Source organism: Trichosurus vulpecula, chromosome 3, assembly GCF_011100635.1.
Source record: "Trichosurus vulpecula isolate mTriVul1 chromosome 3, mTriVul1.pri, whole genome shotgun sequence".
Lineage (NCBI taxonomy): Eukaryota > Metazoa > Chordata > Mammalia > Diprotodontia > Phalangeridae > Trichosurus > Trichosurus vulpecula.
This window is the reverse complement of record NC_050575.1, coordinates 334,907,056-334,928,463: the sequence shown is the minus strand read 5'-3', so window position 1 is coordinate 334,928,463 and position 21,408 is coordinate 334,907,056. Positions and strand designations below refer to the sequence as shown.

Here is a 21,408-nt window from a genome sequence, read left to right as displayed (position 1 = left end):
TCCCCCCTCCAAAACTAAAAGATGGTCAAACTTATTGTAGACACAGAAAATCCAATCTAATACTTAGCTGTGTCCTTTCCCCCTCTTAAACTGACAATTTCACAAGATCTTTTCCTGGCATGATGGATGGTAAAAGGGAAGTAGGATTTGGAGTCAGTGACTGTGTAACTGGGTGGAAGGTAGCGAAGAAGGCTACCCACACTTCCATAAGTACCCTACTCTGCCTATCCTATAGACTTACTTTTAAAATGTACACTATGTTCTCTTCTCCCTAACAGCTGCATATATGGGATGGTTCTTCCATCCTACTCCCTGCCTACTCCCTCTCCTTTTCTTTTCCCTTTACCCATCCATCTCATGAAGACAAAAAAGATCTTAGATCTTCTAGCCTGAGAGAGCCTGTCCGGTCCATTTTGCTATTCAGGATCATAGGATTTAGAGCTAGGCAGTCCCTTATGGGTTATCTAGTCCAATGGTCTCATTTTACAGACAGGTCTTTGGTCCCACGTGGTATCGGGTATAATGGAACATAAGATATATTACCTTACTAAATACTGCTGACTAACACACATCAAATATAGGGTGTGGGACAAAATTATCACACAGAACCTCACCCAAAAAAAGAAAAAGGCATTTTTTTGAGTATTTGGAAGGCAGCTAGTGTAGTGGAAAAAATGTTGGTTTGGGCGTCAGGCATCCATATTCAGTTCCCAGAAGCCATGTGGCCTAAGGCAAGTTATGTGACCTCTAAAAAAAGGGGATCAGACTAAATGATCTGTAAGTTTTCTTGCTTATCACAGTCAGGGTCGGATGTGTTTTTAAAAAAACCAAGGAAGATAAGGAATGCCTATTGTCTAGCAACAGCATTTTATCACTCTGTATAAGTGATTCTGTCTCTGGTTTCCTTTATCCACGACCATGTACCTGTTTCACGATTCCCTACCCTGAGTTCCCAGTTGGCCTCTTGAGCCTCCATCTTCCACTGTCTTCCATGTGTCTACAGAATGACAGAGAGTGGGAAAGAAAGGACTCATAGATTCAGAAAACCAGAAGGGATCCAAAAATCATATAAGGATACTCCTTCATTTTAAAGGTGAGGTAACTGAGACCCAAGTCAAGTCAACAAATATTAATGAAGCACCTAATGTGCCAGGCATTATGCTAAGCAAGAAACAGTTGATGGTCTCAAGGCATTCACTGTCTAATGAGGAACTCAACACACCAACAACTATGTAGGAGTGTGGCTGGGCTTTGCACATACCAGGATCACCTAAGCTGGAGGAACTCATGTGGAAGAAAGTAGAAACTTCCTTCTGAGAAAAAGCTTCTGTGTTTCCCTGCCCTGTGGGTGGAAGCAACATCTTTCCTCTGGCTACAGAGCCAGAACACTGTCTTTAAAAGTACCAGGATGGGACAGTCTTGTTCTCTCTTCCCATCCGCATCCAGTGGTAAAGGTCTTGTTCACTTACCACAAGATGATCACCATGCACTAAGCTGGGTGTGGAGGAAACATCTACCTTCCTCTCTCCACTTTAAGGCCTGAAGCCTTGAGAAATAGGTTTGAGTTTTGGGCAGTTTAGTTTGTCCTTTTCAGTTCTGGGTACAGGTGGTGGAGCACCTGGACCCAGGAGCTGAAGTCACGGTAACTTTGGAGCCAGGATTCCAAGCAGGATGTTGCGACGGGTTCATCAGGGAAGCCCTGAGAAGCCAGGCTTCTCAGGAATATGGGCTCAGGGGGTCTTTGAACCTGAACTTTGTGAGACCGATGTTATGTAGAAGTTAGGTTAGGGCTATGACCCTAATTCCCTTCCTCTCCCTCCCCAGAGACTGAGCTATAAGGGAGATTATATATGGTATAGTGGTATGGGGGGGATTATGCCTCCCCAGATATTGGGGGGTGGTGCTTGTCAGTTTGTTCTTGTTATATCTTTGAAGTAAATCTTTCTCTGTAAAAGTTAATCTGACTGTTAATAGTTAAGTGGAACTAGAATGCAAAGGACCCCCTAAAATTGGGAGAACACAATCAACAGGGGCTTAAGCCAATGGTAGAAGCTTGGGTTTGAACTAAGGTGCCCTGACTTCAAATCCAGTGCTTCTTCCATCAGTCTCCCTAGTAATCAATGAAATAACTTTTTTTTCCTACGTGGTGTGACTGGCCCAAGGCCTCGCAACTAATTAGTGGCAGAGCTGAAACTTGGACCTAGGTCTCCTGACTCAGTGTTCTTTCCACTCCATCACATGATATGTTCACCTTTGGGATTAATGTCTTTTTAGCTGAGGTTCTCAAAATACATCATAAATGCCAACAGTTACAAAAAAAGAAGAAAAGTGTTAACTCTCCCCAACCAATGCTTGAATATGTAGAAAATAAAGGAAAAAAGTTTCCTGATTACTCTGCCTCTGATCTGGGAATCCTACATTGAAACCAGCAAATACCAATCCTAGTAAGCACACATTACTTACATATGCATTTCATATAGAGGATCACAAAAATATACACTATGGTTTTAGAAGGGTATATTCTCAACAAGTGTTTGGGAATTCCTTCAGAAGGGAATTAGAACGTGTTATTTTAGCAGCCTCTCTCTGACATCATCTTAACATTTTAAAAAACTGGCCATATGGAGTATATCATTTGGGGTAATGGTTAGTTCTATTAAAGTATATTCTATTTGCTTTAATTTTCAAAGTAGCTATATTGTGTTTCATCTCTTACTATGGATAAAACTTTTCAGTTAAAAAAATACCCACAGAAGCATTTCTTAACTGAGAAACTGTCATATGTACTAGCTATGTGACATTGGGCAAGTCACTTAATTTCTCTTGGCCTGAGTTTCCTCAACTGTAAATTGGGGATAATAATAGCACCTACCTCCCAGGGTTGTTGTGAGGATCAAATGAGACAATGGTTGCAAACATTTAGCACAGTGTCTGGCACATAGTAGGTTCTATATAAATGCTAGCTATTATCATTGCTTCTTGTTGTTGTTGTTGTATAAGCCAGTATAAAGCCAGCAAGTGAAGCAATGTTGCCTAGACTAGAAAAACATGTCACAAAGCAATACAACTCAACTGAAGAAGAAAGGGGCAGATAAATACACTTTAAACATACCAGGGGGTTGATCAGGATAATTTATATCTACCAAGCTAAAAATATTTGGAAAGAAGATCTTTAGATTTAAACTTCACCATTTTTCTTGTCAATTCTTTCTCATTCCACAAAGATAGGAAACTCAATGTTCAAATAATTATATTGCTCCACGGTGGCTACATATACACTAACCTAGAGGCAAGTATCTGATCCTAAACCACAGTCAACCTTACCAACTTTCATTCCTAGGATCACAGATTTAAAGGGGGAGGAATATTAAGGTCTTTAATTGAACCCCCCTTTTTACAGACCAGGAACCTGAGGTGGAGAGAGGCTAAGTGACTTGCCCAAGGTCACACAGTAAGTGTCTGGTGTGAGGTCTGAGCCTAGGTCTTCTCAATTCCAACCATATTGTCTCTCAAAGTCCCTACTAGCTCTAGATTTATGATTGTGTGATCTATATTCTTGAAGAGTCTCTTATGGTTCTGATATACCATGATTGTATGAATTTTGTTTTCCACTTATGAGAGAACAGTGACTTGGAGATCACAAAGCTAGAAGGCACCTTAGAGATTGTCTTTTACAGATTTAGAAAACTTAGAAGCAAATTAGGAGAGCAAGGAATAGTTTATCTGTCAGATTTATGGAGAATGGAGAAATTTATGACCAAACAAGAGATAGGGAACATTATGAAATGCAAAATGGATAATTTTGATTACATTAAATTGAAAAGTTTTCACACAAACAAAGCCAATGCAACCAGGATTAGGAGGGAAGCAGAAAACTGGGAAAGAATTTTACAGTCATTATCTCTGATGAAGGCCTCATTTCTAAAATATATAGAGAATTGAGTCAAATTTATAAGAATACAAGTCATTCTCCAACTGATAAATGGTTAAAGGATATGAACAGGCAGTTTTCAGAGGAAGAAATTAAAGCTATCTATAGTCATATGAAAAAATGCTCTAAATCACTATTGATTAGAGAGATGCAAATCAAAACAACTCAGGTACCACATCACACCTATCAGATTGGCTAACATGACAAAACAGGAAAATTATAAATGCTGGAGAAGATGTGGGAAAACTGGAAAACTAAATTCATTGTTGGTGGAGTTGTGAACTGATCCAACCATTCTGGAGAGCAATTTGGAACTATGTCCCAAGGGCAATAAAAATATGCATACTCTTTGACCCAGCAATACCACTTCTAGGGCTGTATCCCAAAGAGATCATAAAAATGGGAAAAGGACCACATGTACAAAAATATTTATAGCAGCTCTTTTTGTGGTGGCTAAGAACTGGAAATTGAGGTGGATGCCCATCAATTGGGGAATGACTGAACAAGTTGCGGCATATGAATATAATGGAATACATAAGAAATGATGAGCAAGCAGACTTCAGAAAAATCTGGAAAGACTTATATGAACTGATGCTGAGTGAAGTGAGCAGAACCAGGACAACATTGTACACAGTAACAGCCACATTGTGTGATGACTGACTTTGATAAACTTAGCTCTTTTTAGCAATGCAAGGACCTAAAACAACTCCAAAAGACTCATGATGGAAAATGCCATCCACACCCAGAGAAAGAAATATGGAGTCTGAATGCAGATCGAAGCATACTATTTGCTCTCTTTTTTTGTTTAGTTTAGTTTTTTCTTTGTCATGGTTCCTCCCATTCATTCTAATTCTTCTATACATGACTAAGGTGAAAATATGTTTAATAAGAATGTATACATAGAGCCTATATCGGATTGCACAGACTGCACATCTTGGGGAGGAGGAAGGGAAGGAGGCAGAGAAAATTTAAAACTTATGGAAGTGAATGTTGAAAACTAAAAATAAATTAATTTTAAAAAAGATTAAGAAAACTAAGGTCAGGAGTGGTTCTATGTGTCTTGCTTAAGATCACATGATTAGTGGTTGGAAACTTGAAATTAGAACTCAAGTCCCACAACCCCTAGTCCAACACTATGCCCTTATGCTGCCTCTTTACGTGGTGATTTTAATATTCAGAATCTAAAATTCATTACAATCTAGAGGCTTTTACATTTCTTCCTTCCATCAGTTTTCCTACAGCCACTTGGAACGAAAACCTGTATGTTTGAATTTATCTCATATACTTAAAGTCTGTTTTGTATTATATTATATTGTTTTATATTATAATTATTTGAGTATATATCTTACCATTTCCACTACTAGACTATAATCTTCTTGAAAAGCAAGGACCAGATCCTATTTACCTTTATAGCTCTCTCAACACATAGTACATCTTGCACACAGTGGGTACACAATAAAAATCTATGGAATTGTATTAAATTGAATTTGGAGGATGACATACCTTTGGTTCATGGGAGGAAGGACCAGGCACCTCCTACACCCCTCATTCATGGTCTGGGTCTCTTCACAGACTTGGAGTTGCACTGTTGGCAGTGTAGCCAGCCCAAGGGCAATAGAGAAGGATCAGAGATTAGGAGGTAGAGGAGGGAAAAGCAGCTGGATATAGAAGAGAAGTAGCAAGTGATGCCAGGCTCCCCCTTCCCCAACAAGAAGCTAGTGTGAAAGGCCTTCAACTGAATGTGTTGCAACCCTTAGCAAAGGACAAAACACATTTGTCAGATTACCTTTTGGCAGCATTGTATTTGTTTCTAACCAGAAAAAAGGAGCAAGGAAAGAATTATAGAGTTTTTTTTATTTTCTTCTAAAAAGCTGGTGGGGGGTTGGGGAGGAGGGTTGTTATGTTAGGAGGATTTGGGAGGTAGGACAAGATATTATGAAAGGAAGGTTCCATGATGTTATCCTTACTACACTTCAAAACCGTACACTACTACTGAATTATGTGTAACCAATATCAAAATTAAGAGATGAACACAAGTGCTTCATTACAGAGTGCTGTAGTATATTTATGGAAAGTTAGCCCTAAAAACCTTTAGGCTTGAAGAGTATTCAAGTATAGTATTTATGTTTTTAGAATGGTTCCAATGATTTAGAGGAAAATTCATCAAATTTGTACTATTGTACAATCCATATTGCAAAAGTGAAAATGTCTCTACTAGTGAACAATTAGAAAGCTGTCTCAGATGATAAATATTTGTAGACAACATTTGATCTTTTAACCTCCTATTTCTAGCCCAAAGTTCTTGAATTCCAGCATGCAAGGTTTTCTAACAATAGCCAACTCAAATTTATCTCCTTCTTTCTTAGCATTGCGTACCACTGAGGAGACATCAATCAAGATGGTTGGCAACATTCCCTGCATTTTAATATCTGCTATATTTGGGTCCAAATGAATAATTGATCCTTTGGTCAAAATAGCTAGGTTAACTGCAAAAAAGGCACAGAATCTGTTGTTTGGAATTTCCCAGAGCTTGAGACTCTATTCTCTCTTTCTGGCTGTCTTTGTCATCATCACATGCTTGTACTGTAGGCCACTTGAGAGTCAACATAGACTTAAGTTTCACTCATATGCTAGTGACACACTGATTTATTTAAGAATCAACACTAGTGTTCCACGTGCCACATCTGTCTTGTTTATGTCTTAGTCACACTGATGACAAGGCTCACACATCTTAAAATACTTCCCATAAAAGAACACAGGCAAAACAGCACATGGGTTTAAAAAAATCAATGTCATGGGTAAAAGATGGGGGAAACACGACTAGACAGAAGTTTGTCTGAAAAAATCTCAGGGGAGTTTAGTGGATTGCAAGCTGAAGATGAGTCAACATTGTAACTAAAAAAAGCTAATGTAATCTTAGGTTTCATTAAGAGAGATACAGTCTCCAGAATGAGGAAGGACTTAGTCATGTTATACAGTTCTATGAACTGATTAGACCACCTCTGAAGGACTACATATATAGAACTTCACAGAATAATTACGTATATTATAAAACATATACAAAAACAGAAATTTAAAAAGAAGAGATAAAGATGAAATGATAGAGTTCTGGGTACCATTTAGGAAGGACAGTGATGAGCTGGAGAGTGCACACAGGAGGGTGACCAGGCTGTTGAAAGGCTCCAAGATCATGTCTCATGAGGATGCATTAAAGGAAGTGATGAGAGAAGAGAAGACTTAGGGGATCGGGATCACAGAATCTCAGTTAGAAGGGACCTCAGAGAAAGAAAATAAGCTTTACTCTGCCTTTCAGAATCTGTCAAAGATACCTTTATGATATTTGCATATAATTAAAGGGAGAAAGATTAGCCAACAGAATTTCCCTTACTAGCTGATGACTCTTGTCTATAAATTTCTAACTTACATTTATAGTAACTGTGAAATGAAAGATTAAAAAATTCTACAGTTAGAGTGGATGAAAGTACATAGTTTTTAGTTATGCTTTTATAATATTTAACAAAAGGGAGAGGCAGCATATTGCAATGGTCTCCAAACATTTTTATCTTTAACATCTCAGCAAAAAAAAAGCATATACACACTCAATGAGTCAATTTCTTATCTATTATATATATATGTATATATATATATTACTGTAGGACAATTATATATGCATATATTATAAAACATACAAAAATAGAAATTTAAAAAGAAGAGATAAAGATGAAATAATATTTGGTCTTAGAGTGACAATTTATCTATTGGGAAATGGCTCTCATTCTTAAATATTTGAATCAGTTCTGGTATCTCAGATATCAGACTTCATCCTATTGATTTCACAAAATTTATCTTGACTATGGTCACAGAGCTAGTATGTGTTAGAGGCAGGATTTGAATCCAGGTCACCTTGAATCCAAAGTCAATCTTCTATCTACTACTTCAGAATGTATTTGATCCTTTTTAAATATCATATAAGCAGAACTCTAGGGAAGATGTAGGCCTAATAAGCTACAGAACCTTCTTTTATGCTGATATCTGTTCTATGAGACATGTCTAGCATCTCCAGTGGGAAGGCAATGTAAGGTAGTGGAAATACTGTTGGATTTACCTGGCCCAGGTGCACTACTTACTACCTTAGCCAACCTTAGGCAAATCATTTAACTTTCTGTGGTCTTTAGTTTCCTCATCTTCAAAGTGAGTTGGTTAGGTGAAAGCAAGGGTTATTAATATTTCTGTGTGTCCTAGACCCACTTGGCTATCTGCAGAAACATATACATACAGACACACACACATACATGCATACATGTGTTATATATACACATACATACATATTTTAATGTCTAAAGTAAAATTCATAGAATTACAAACAAAACCAGTTATTTTGCAATACACTTTTAAAAAGTTCATGGACTCCAGATTTAAAACCGTTGGACTACAAGGATTCTAATTTCCTTTCCAGTTCTGAAACTATACTATCATCTCGAAAAATGCCATCCCTCCAGCTACTATTTGGGATGGGGAACTGGTAAGATCTATGTTGCCCAAAGCCCAACTGTTCTTTCTAATGGAGCAAGGACAGCACAAAGGATGAGTTTTCCTTTTCTCCTCACAAATCCCTCATTTCCCACTTTTAAACCAGGTCATATAAATCTTGACTTTGGTCTTGTTTGGAGGTCCTTCCTCTTATTCAAACTTTGTTCTATTCAGCTTTTTACAAAAATACTTTCCTCTGCTCTTTATGGGATTTATAGCTGTTGCTGCTGCTGCTGCTGCTGCTGCTGCTGCTGCTCAGACTCTTGCTTGTTCACCCTGGCTCTTCAATGACCCTTGCTGCCCATCACTTTCCAAACAAACAGCATTACTTCCTTAAACATGTCAAGCCCTCAAGAACTTTAATCTGGATTCTTCTCTCCAAACTGGTTACTCCATGAGTCACTCAGACCCAGAGGGATTCATTTGCCATTTGCTGCAACTTGTCTCACAGCTTCAGGATTGTGCTACTGTTGCATCAGCTGAAACAGGGTGGGGCAGTGGAAAGAAGCCCCATTGAACTTGGAATCAGAAGATCTGGGCAGTAAGTTCTAACTCTGACATTGTGTTCAACTTCAGTTTCCTTACCCTTAAAATGGGGGCACTACCTGCCTCAGGTGTGTAAAGCATACCTCATAATAAGCACACCTCATAAAGCACATAAATGTAAGCCACTAACATTTGGACATTGACAGATCTCTGGCTAGGGATTTTGATTCTGTCATTAGTTAAATTGAAATTGTTTCCTACTTAGCTTATAGTTCCTGAACTGGCGCCATTAAGACTTTTCCAAATTGCTGCATATCTTTCCCCAAAGAATCTTGTGATATCTGGTTATTCAAGGCACTTTATGAATCAAATTTGCCGTAGTGTTTTCAAAGTAGGGGAGCTATAAATTGTTGCTTACCAAAAACTTTAGTGATATCAAAAGTGGTCACTTCTCTAGATATTTGTGAAGCCTGAGTAAGCTTCTCCATTAAAATATTAAGGAAATTAAAATTAATGTTGCTGTGGTTTGTCCTTTGTTTTAGAAGAGGACCTACATCAAGACATTACGAGGTGATGTCTTGACTTGCCAATGAATTGGATTTAAGTGAATCAGAGTTGCGCAAAGTCGTAGGCCTCACTCTCTCTTCCAGAGTTATTGAAGTCCAGTGGCAAGACAAAAGTCAAGATGACCAGCTATGGCCTGGGATTCAGTGGATGACTTTGGCATCTTCCACGTGTGACCAAGCTCTAAGCGCTCCACAATATCTGCTTCAGCTGCCTTCATGGCCATTGGGACAAATTGTTCTCATCTATCCATTCTGCTGAGGAAGTCTTCCCGCACTTGAGACAGACGTCCCCTTACCTCACTGATAGGCTAGAGGCCTGTCAGTTACCCTCAACCTGGTTTAGCCTAGCTGGCGAGACAGTTTTACTGAGGTGTGGCTGCTGTGCATGCTACAGCTTCTTGGAGCCACAATGAAATATGGGGGCAGGTGGACGCCAAAGGTAGACAAGAAGTCCGGAAGAGGGCTCAGCAAACCTTCATACCAGAGGTACTAGTCCTCCCTGAATACCCTATACAAAGTTCACAAAGTTCAGCAAAATTCTCTCTGTGCCGGTTTATGTCTTAAAGTTAGTATTAACAAAGGAAGGAAGGAAATAAGCATTTATTAAGCACATTCCAGTCACTGTACAAAGGCCTTTACAAATATACCATTTTATCTTCACAACAACCCTAGAAAATAGGTGCTATTACTCTTCTAATTTTACAGTTAAGGGAACTGAGGCAGATGGAGATTTTTTTTAAGTGACTTGCCTAGGGTCACACAGCTACTTAGTCTCTGAGATAGAATTTGAACTTAGAATTTGACTGCAGGTCCAGAACTTTATCGACTATACCACCTAGTTGCCTAAGTACCCATAAAATAATGGATATATTGAAAACCAGAGTACCTAAATGAATGGAAAAAAAAAAAACATCAAACCCATAATATGTGCCAGGAGCCTGCTAAGCATTGAAATACAAAGATTCAAATACAGACACAAACATAGTCAAGGAGCTTATATTCTAATAAGGAACATAATACACAAAAAGGAATGGTGGCCAGGGAAGAGGTACTTTGGCCCTCAAAGTTACTGGGATGGTGAGTAGGGCCAAAAGGGGAATAAATGGATGTAACCTATCCAGGAACAATGGTAGAGTTGATTTAATCATGGTTCATTGTTTCACAAGTAAAGAGATGAGAAGGGGAGGAAAAGATTTACACCAAGTTATAAGGTAGTTGGAAGTAGAAGAGATGGTGGGAAAGTAGAGAGTGAAGTGATGCAGGGCCTTGCTTTCTTGGAATAGTGGTCTAGCAGAGACAGTTATCGGTCTGGACCAACTGGGTCCCAATTTTCTCCAGAGAATCAAGGAGATTTGCGTGGAGGAGAGAGAGAGTAGGAAATTCAAATTCAGTGAATCTACCAAACTTTTAATAACAAATTTAAGATAATAACTAAATGTACAACTGTAATTAAAGTCTATAGCAACAGAGCATAAGCTCTGGCATGCCCTACCAAGTTGAAAGGCCTTAAGTATAGGACTGACAATAGACCATAGTATTAGTCTGTCATAGGAGGAGCAGCCTAGCAAAGGGAAAAGAGATTCATTTCCAGTAAGCTATCAAGTGATTGACTTTTTGACTATACCAGCCCATGAAACAGACAAAAATATTAAATAGCCATAAGTCTCGTGCAATCCCTCTCTGCTTCCTCAGTGGAAGAGGCAGGATGATGAAAAGGAGGTGGACACTGCTTAGAACATCTATATAAACATGAACTTAACCACTTATAATTTCAGCTCACCATCTTTGTCCCAGAGCCAACAAATTGACGTGCTCCTGGAGGAAATAAACCACATTCATAGTGATGTTCTTGCTATAAATGAAGCCGGAAGAAATCACAGATAAATGGAAGGGCACAAATAAAGAGATGATGGAGCTGATTTCATCATCTGTCCAAAAGCAACAGTAAACATCATTTCATGGAGTGCTTGCCTTAAAGTGTTTATGTTGAACCTGAGTAAATAAATTACTCTGGAGATGATTGCAGCCTACATATAAACATTCATTGCCGAGAATGGAATCACAGCTAAGTGGAGGGACATAAATTAAAGGAGATGGTGGTGTTAGTTTCATCACCTGCCCAAAGGCAACAGAAAAATAATTTCAGGTAATACTTGGTCACCTTGCCTTGAAGTGCTTATGATGAGCATAAGTAAACAGACCACCCTGGAGATAAGTGCAGAGAATGAAGAAACTGTGGTTTATGGAGAACTTGATAAAACCTTCCAAATTAGGTCCACATGTACTTTGATACTCAGTGACTTTAAAGCAAATGCAGATACAGGGAAGAACTGTAACAATTATGTAGAATATAATTCAAAACAAAAAAAAAAACCACCAAGAGGTCAAAGACTTTTAGACAATTCAGAAGCTTTACATACACATTATGAATACCATCTGGTGTGCTGGGCTTATTTTTAAATGTTCTATTGATGCTTCTGTCATTTTTATTATCACTGTTATTTCACAATAAATCCTCAAATAGAATTTTCCATTGTATCAAATAAATATAATCGAGCAAAACAAATGAATATATCGTCCATAATTGAACCTGAATGCCTGATTCTGTACCACTAATGTACCACCTCTCTGAGCAGAGGCAGGAGACTTGCTTCATGCTTGGTTACTGGGTTAGTTAGGGTTCTGAAGCTTCTCAGTGTTGTTTACCTCAACATTATTGTGGTCATGGTATAAAATTATTCTCCTTTTTTTGCTTACTTCCCTCTGCATGAGTTCATACTAGCTTTTCCAACTTTTTATGAAGTCTTTATATTTGTCATTGCTTATGGTGCAATTATTGAATATTTTCTTCAAAATGGGTTTTGGAAGACACAACTTAGCAAGGACCAAAAGGTATCATTTAAAATGAAATTAAGTCTTAGTTAAGACAGAAATGGCATGCTCTAAGTATAGCTGACATGGGATCATAGATTCAGACCTAGAAGAGGTTTTAGAGGCTATCTAGTCTGACTCATTAGAATGTGAATTCCTTGAGGGCAGAAACGGTCTTTTGCCTCTTTTCATATTCCCAGTGCTTAGCACAATGCCTGGAACATAGTAGGCCCTTAATAAATGTGGATTGACCTCATTTTTACAAATGAGAAACAGAGGATACAGTTTATGGGCACCTAGCTGTAGAGAGGCCTGGGGACACAAATGTAATAAGTAACAAAGCTGAGATTCAGACCTAGGCTGTCAGAATCCAAATCCACCATGCATTTAATACCACCACCATGCCATATCGCCACCTTGCCACCTTGCCGGAATCACTGCCATCTTTTCAATCAAATCATCAGCTGGCTAGAGCAAAGGTCAGAATAAACACCAGATTAGGAGGAAGTAAAAAGAGAAAGCTCCTGATTAAAGCTCCTGATTAAAGATGCCAACTCCAAAAAACACGAAATGAGGAAAAGTAAAGACATTATTGATAATCATCTGTTTCCTAATAGAATTGAACTAACGTGAAACAGACATCATGACACTAGGTAAAAGAGCCCAGAAACCATTTTCAATCAGCAAATCCTTTATTCTCTTGTTGATCTGGAAGACATGGGAGTCAAAGGCAACATCAGTTTAATTCAACAGCAAAAATCTATGTAGGAGGAGGGCAGAAGACTACCAACAGTATTTGCCTTGCAAAACATAAAAAAAAAACCACAAGGAAAAAATTACCCAATAAAGATTACATGTGTATGAAATTGGGAAGAGGATGGAAAGAACCTATCTGTGGGTGTTTTATAGTTTATGACATAGTGGAAGGAAAATCTAGACTCAAATTATAATGCTGCCACATTAGTCTGATGACCTTGGGCAAATAAGTCAGTTAGTATCTCTGAGTCTAGGATTCCTTATCTGTAAAATGGGAATAATACTGATTAAACTACCTGTCTCAAAGGGTTGTTGTAAGCTATAAAGTACAATGTAAATGTGCACTGTTATTACTTATAGTGATTTCTTCTCATTGGCAGTGATAATGAAAACATTATTTGGAATCTGCCACCTCTATCCTTGATGTTCTACAGGAACAAACTCTAATGGCACTTAAGAAGATCAAATCAGGAAGAGAGGCTGGACTTGATCCAGTCTGGAGGTGACATAATTTTAAAGATGCTTAGTGATTCTCAAGATAATCTCAGAAGGAAAGACTTCAATGGAATGATCTCAGTGCTTTGCGTTTTGGCAAAAAAGAAGAAAAGAATGAGACTGGAGAGATATCAACAACTATCAGTCCTATTCTGCTTTTTTATTTCTTTAGAATCTTTATGAAAGTGGCCTATGCTCATGACCAAGGGTATCCTTGATGAAAACATGAATAGAGAAGAGATAGGCAATTAAAAGTATTATAAGTAAGAAAATCTTCAACAAACACAACCATTTCCATAACCCAAGTCCAGAAAATGAGGATTGTAATGAAATCACAAATCTACCCCATATAGCATGTTCCTTTTAATATACATTACATTTAGTATGGTACCACCAACATTGTCTATGTGCTGTCAGTTTGTCTACGATCCCTTCCACCCCTTCATCTCCACTGTATATTTTTAAAATATTTCATGATACTTTCTTCTTTCCTCTCTACTTTTTTCTTGTGTCACTATCCTTATTCCTCCCACCAACTCATCCCAAATAAAACAAAACAAAACATCATCGAGCAAAACACTTTTGTGTTTGTAATGGTTGTATCTTTGAAAGTGTTTCATTCTGCATTTAGAGTAGAACACCGATTTGCTCTAGCAGGCCATATCTTTATGGTCACACAAATGACTGAGAAATGTAGAAAATATAAGACAACACTATACCAACTGTTGATGTTTTAAAAGCATTTGGCTTGCAAAATGAAGCCTTAAATCCTCTCTCCCTAGACACAAGGTGTCTGCCACGTGACCATCAAAATCCTACAAGAATCTGTGACAGATGCAACACAACTTTAATCTGTAGCCTCCCTCCAAACTGGTTAATCCATGAGTCACTCAAATCCAAGGGGATTCACTGGTCTTTGCTATACTTGTCTCACCAATAGAGCATTATGTTACAATCACATTAGCCGAAGCAGCAGGATGTGATGAAAGGAAAATATGCAGGATTTGGAATCAGATGACCTGGATTTTTAGTCCTAATACTGTATTGAACTCTATTTTCCCCATCTGTAAAATGGGAGTATAGATACACATACTACCTACCTCACAGAGTGGTTGAAAGGAAGGTGCTTCATTTCAAGAGGCATACTGATAAGCTAAGGAGCCCTGTAGCAGGACCCCCAGTGTGGGTGAAAGGTCTCAAAGTTTATGCCAAAAAAGACCATTGATTTGCAGATCAATAGAACTGGGTTCAAATACTACCTTTGCTGCTTCCCATACTCTAGCATGGGATCAAACAATGGCTTTTTTCTGGACAATGAGGGAACATGGTAAAGGGAAAAAGGCCTGGAGGCAGAATCTAGGCCTGAGGCCCCTCCAGGGAATAGCCGTGATACATTTTTACTAAATACAATATATTCTGGTTTTTCTAAGAATAAATATATTTGGTCAATTCTGTTTTACATTCTGTCAGATTTGTAGGCCGTTAACGTTATTCATTTAACAAGTATTTATTAAGTGCTTACTATGTACAAATCCCTGCACTAGGCACTGGAAGAGGCAGTTTCAATAAGGCATGGTCCCTGCCTTCAGGCAGGTTGCAGTCTATCGTGGTACAAAAACCCATAACATTAATAAATACATTTCTACAATGCCTTCAGGCTTACGAAGCGCTTTCCTCCTGACAGCCCTGTGAAGTTGCTAGTGGACGTATTATTATTGTCTTTTTCTAGATGCTTATCTGATGAGACACATCACTTACGCACAGTCACAATTAGGAAATCCTGGAGCTGGATTCCTGACTCTCCACTATTCCGTATTGCCTATGTGTAAGACAATGAGGCAGGAGAAACAATCTCCACTGAACCTGAGATGGGGTACCCAGATGAAGGGCCAAGAAAGGGCAAAATCTGAACACTGGGATACATTTTTCTTCCTAAAGTCCAGTATTTAACCCATGTCAACTTACAGAATAAGACCAACCACTACTTCCCCCACCACATAAATAAACCAAATGATCTTATTTTATATCACAAATACAGATTCATGAGCTAAAATACATAATGTACCTTTTAGGCTAATACCTTTCCAAAGAGAATTCTTTCTTCCTGAGTCTCATTCTAGGCCCTGGGAGAGCCACAATTTCAATGAGACATAGCCCCTGCCTGGTCTATTGAGGAAGAACAACCTTTTTTTCTGTTCCAGGCCCAGTATGATCTAATATGTGTTAGACATCACAAAACAGGGATTAAACCTCATGGCAAATACAGGAATACCTTTGATTGGCAAGAGTATATATTCATGACTGGATATGATAAAAAGAATTCGGTGAATTTTTTTTTAATTTGAACAACAGGGACTAGTAAAGGGCTGATATTTATAGAATGAGGTCACATACTTCAGGCTGAGTAGATGCAAAAGTGTTCAGAGATGTCAGTCAGGCTCAGAGCAGAGATAAAGAGAGCATCAGCTGATCAGTCAGGCATTCTTAGCACAGTCGCCTTCCTTGATTTTTTTGGGAGCATCGGGAATGTTGTCTCCACTCTCTAGTACAAACAAGAATCCCAAAGACCAGATTACTCATTCTTTGCCAATTAAGTTTTCAAAAATATAAATCATTTAGGGATTGGAGAATGACTCAGGGAAAAAATTCATATATGTGCATATATATATATATTATATATATATTATATATATATATACACATACATGGAGAGAGAGAGAGAGAGAGAGAGATAGTACACAAATAAACAAACAAATAAAACTACACATTGTACGCCCTACTCTTGAAATTACCTGATGTTTGTACTTTGGCTCTAAAATAATAAACCCACAAACATGTACACAGAGGCTTATGTAACTGTTTATTATGTGAAATTCAAGGCTCATGCAGTGCTTCAGGGAAAGGCTAGGCAGATAATGGGATTAGCCTATTTCTAAGTTTTCATTTATAGCCCCCTGGGATTTTAAACAATGGGTTTGTGTGTGTGCATGGCAATATCTAACGTATGAACAAGACACAAGATACATCCCAAAAGTTTATCCTAAGTCAGTTATTTGGAATTTAGAATATATCTCCCTATAGAAATAATTTTATGTTTGTTTAAACAAAAGCCTCTTTAACCAATCACCTCTAATATATAGATATAAAATAAATATATAGAACTTAATCACCATTTGTAACATCATTCCTATGGGAAAAATGCATACTAGGGTCAAACTGGGGATACCAGGAATACAGTTATACAACACACATATATACATGTGCACATGTATGTGCATACATGCACGTGCATAGAGAATTTCAGAGTCGAAAAGGTCTTTAATGGCCATCTAATCCAATCCATACTTGAACAAAAATCCCTGGAGGGGAGGGGGAGGGAAAAAAGAAGGAGAGAGGAAGGGTGGGGTGGGAAGCAGGGAAGCATGCAGGAGACAGGCACATATACAAGCTGTTACCTTCACTTTACTTAAAGACTTCCAGTGAGGGAGAAGCCATTACCTCCAAGGTAACAAGTAACTGCTCTGGCGATGGCAACCCCCTCTCCCAGTGGCTGCAGCTCTAAGAGTGAGATTAAGCAATGCTGTCCCAGTCCCCTCCTGCTCCTGGTGATAGCAAGTAGAGAGCAGAGGGCTCTAGCATTGCCAGGTGCAGCCTGGGGACTCAGAGTGGAGAAATATTTCAAAGGCTGGAGTTTTCACAGTGGCGATGGCTATCCCTAGGTAAAGGTAATTCATAAGGGGTCAAGGCCCTAAAACTCTCTACAACTATACTGTAGCTAATTCATGCAATTAGACTTTTGGGTTCAACTATCTCTGAAATAAAGCACCTTCTCTGGAATTACTGTGTAACACCCTACAGTGCCAAAGACATAGAAGTTCATGGATCGATGGACATTTTCTAATCACATACACAAGTGTCTCCAAAGCTAGAGCTAAGGTAGAACAAGCAGTGCTTGGTCCTATGTGCTGAAATTTAGAGGGGCACCATTTCCTCCCCCAGCATAGTCATGGACAATTTAGTAGTCATAGACAATTTAGGAACTGGCACTATATGTTAAAAATAAGTAGATCACCAAGAGTATTGTCTTTTTGTTTCTAAACCACTACTCTAAAGTGAGTATGGTGGGGTCTTCCTGCCTGACCCTAACTTCTGCTCTGGATAGTGCAGATTCTCTTTGTCACTCCTGCCCTCTAGCAGGACCTTTAAAAGCATGCCCATATATTCAGAAATCTCACAGCAAAGCCTCAGCAAACTGACATTATGACAGCTATTTCTATCTATAGGCTGTTAATTCCCCCCAAAGATTCTTCTCCACAGTTTCCAATCCCATTCACATCAGCAAGACCTTGTCTAAGTACAGTGGTCTGGGGAGGGGAATCATCTAAGATGTGAAAATTACTATCATTATAAAGCTCTCTTTGCCTTTGCTCTTGGCAAGTTCTAGGTGAGGCACAATCTTTTAGTGCAAAAACAAAATGAAACCAAAAAACCCCTTTCCTTTGTAGATTTTCTTATCCTAGCAAAAGGGAAGACGTCCAGAATATCTTCAAAAGCTTCACTGTCAGCACCTGCCCAAGATACCTCAGTGAGAGGCCATCATAGAAACCCAGATGGTAGAGGTCAAATCAACCAATCAATTTACAAGTATTTATTAAGGTCCTAGTATATGTCGGGTACTGTGCTAGGCCTTGAGGAAATAAGTACAAAGAATGAAATCAATCCCTACTTGCAATGAATTTACCTTTCAATAGGGGAGGCAAGAAGCACATATAAAAATATATATCATAAATGTAAAGTTAATACATGCACTATACATACAAACACATACAAACAACATAATTAAATATGAGTTTGGGAGAGAGGGCATCAACAGTTGAGAGACCAAGAACTTGGAGTATAAGAGGGAGATCTGAGGACCTGGGCTACAAATTAAAGGGCCATAGTTACTGCTGGTCTTATGACACCACTGCGCCACAGCTGTAGCAACCACCCCTGGTTTCTCATCAGGTTGATCACCACTCCAAGTGACCAGGCCTCAGTCCTGGAATCAGTAACTGCTGCCTGAGAGTCAAGGGAGACAACTGACATTCCTTCTCTCTGCCACAACCCCTCCCAACTTTCTTGGCAGGAGTGATGGGGTTTTGAGAATCAAGGGTCATAGTTGTACTGCAGTGGGGAACAGGTCTGACTCCTTGAGGAACTGACTGACTGCTTTCCTCTAGTCTTCCCCTTGGCTATACCCAAGCATAAGTGGATCAGAGGAAGGTAACTAGAAGCAATGGGAATGAAGGCCAGTCCAAGTGGTGAAATCCCAAGATCTTCCCACAACCCAGGTGAGTTTCTCCCCAACCTGGTCCTGCATTATTCCTTTCCCTCCACTGACCTAGGGATCCCAGGTGCCAGAATTCCTAAGTATGTCTCTGAACATCTCTAGGAGCTCAATAGAAAACACTTTACTAAGAAAATAAGGAGGAAGCAAGATACAGAAGATCTTTTAAGATGAGAGAACAAATTCATTACATTGTAGACCATAACTGTTCAGCAGAGTCTATGTGTTGCTAGAAAAAAAAATTAAAAAGCAGAAGTAGAATATTTTGCAATGTTTAATAGGAAACATCCTTTTTTAAAAAAAATACACCCAATTGTGAAATGTATTGCCAATAAAGCATGGGGGAAAAATCCAATACACACCCAACATTTTTATTAGATCCCTTTTCTTTTAGCCACCCAACTAACTATGTTTGGAATCTCAACTCAGCAAGTCACTAATAGGTACCCTCAGAGGAAAGAAATTCCTTGTACTGCCAAGCTTTTCAATAATAGATGTGAAGTTAGAGAAATGTCACTACGGATGACTGAGTAGCTTCCATTTTGGTAACAACAGCAAAAGCTAGAAAAAAAAAACCTATTTTGTCAAGTAAGTCACCTTTCATTGATTCCACCCACAAATATCAGATGCAAATCAAATGGTAAGTATCTTGATAGATCATTTTTAAGAAAAGAAATAAAAATAAAAAAAATTATCTGATCTCAGACTATTAGTCCTGAGGATTTCAGACCTCTGAGATCTATTATATTTGCTTAGAATGAGGACAACCACCTGACAATGCCTGACTGGAATCACCTTTCAGAACAATAAGGAATTGAGTAGTATTTGGTAAGAAAGATAGTGACTTTCTTTAAACACTATTATCCTTTTGGAATATGTAAACTAGTCAATTAGAGCACTTAGTATCTATAATGGGGAACAATCCAATCTCCTTACTACTGCAGCCTCCCACCCCCACCCCTGTGAAAGTTAGGCCATTTTTTTCCTTAAAAGGTATTGAAACCATCTTTGAGATTTAATTGGCTCCATGGGCCAAAGGCACGATCTATTTATATCACTTCCTGGTCGACTAATTATGAAAGAGCCAAGAAAAAGTTTCTGGTGAGCTCTGATGGTCTCTCACTGGTAGACCATTGTGGGCAAGACAGGGGAGATTTGCCCAGTTGAATCAGCTCAGGCTGTCCTCAATATATATTCTTGTCGAATATCCTTCCCCTGATATGACTAAGTAAATCACCTATGAGTGTCTCATTTCATTTCAATATCAGACATAAATGACCATGGGGCTGGCCTGAGTCGGGCCTAGTTCAGAACAGCATCCCAGACACTCTGTATGAGTGTGTGCAGCACTTGAGACCATGCCAGATAGCTAGGGAAGAGAAGCCTTGAAAGAAATGGAGAGAGATTATTCAGAGGCTAGGAAGTAACAGTTCTCTCTCTCGGCTGAAGATAGAGCATAAAACAAAGAGCCTAAAATCATGATGTTCTAAATTTCTCAAGTAAGACTCTTTAATCTCATTCTCCAAAGGTCTCTTTCATCAAGGTTCCCATCTATCAATACGGAATGGTTAAATCATGGACCTACATAAAGAAAGAAGGATGACTAGCTGACCTTTCGAGGATCCTTTCATTTCAAGTGTTTGATGATGATGGCACAGCGTTTCTAAATACTGGGATGTTATCACAGGAACAGCACAATCTGGGAAACCTTATGGAGTGTCAGGGCCGATGAAGGCTCCATCAATTCTTACCCATGCAGTTTCCTAACTGCTTTCATTCAGCATTTCCTAATAACACGGTCCTGGTAAAACTATCCTAGGAAGCATGTGCTTCTGTTTGAGTACTTATTTCATGATTTATTCCATCCCTCAAACAAATACCCCCAAATGTACTTGCTCCAAGCACAAGACCAGCACACCAAGCACAACAGCTTGACCCTGGAGAGACACAGATGGGGAAACAAATAGATGCTTCATTCTTTTCCATTTATCCCAGATCATCTGCCTAGTTTGCCCTCATCACATGGTTGGCTCCAAGGCTGTCTGCTTCCCAAGCTCGTTAAGAAGTTAGTGCTTCATGCATCTTAAAGCATCATAGATTCTTATATAACAAAAATTTGATGCAGTGAGGTGGGTGCATCAGATAGAGCATTGGACTCGGAGTCGGGGTGACCTGATTGAAATTTGGCCTAAAATGTTTACTAGCTGTGGGACTCTGACCAAGTCATTTAACTTCCCTCTGCCTCAGTTCCCTAATCTGTAAAATGGGGATGATAATAATAACACATATGTCTCAGGGTTATTGTGACGATAAAATAAAATAATATTTGTAAAGTGCTTTGAAAACCTTAAAGGATTTTATATAAATGTTAGCTATTATTATGATTTGGGTTGAGAGAATTCTGCTCTACTTACATGACGAAAATGATTGAACTTTAGATTCAT

General features: G+C 38.7%; 1 protein-coding gene across 2 annotated transcripts in view; it reads right to left on the bottom strand.

Annotated features, from left to right (window-relative positions):
• The window catches only part of RTN4 (reticulon 4), a 157,560-nt gene extending 140,366 nt beyond the window's left edge, over nt 1–17,194 (bottom strand). Inside the window, exons 1-2 of one of the 2 annotated variants that reach the window (XM_036748862.1) lie at nt 17,091–17,194; nt 16,030–16,177 (exon numbers count right to left, since the gene is read on the bottom strand). The gene's annotated coding sequence lies outside the window, so the exon portion shown is untranslated. The remainder of the gene's footprint in view (nt 1–16,029; nt 16,178–17,090) is intronic. The other variant, XM_036748864.1, reaches the window with a different exon arrangement.
• Between the last annotated feature and the right edge of the window lie 4,214 nt (nt 17,195–21,408).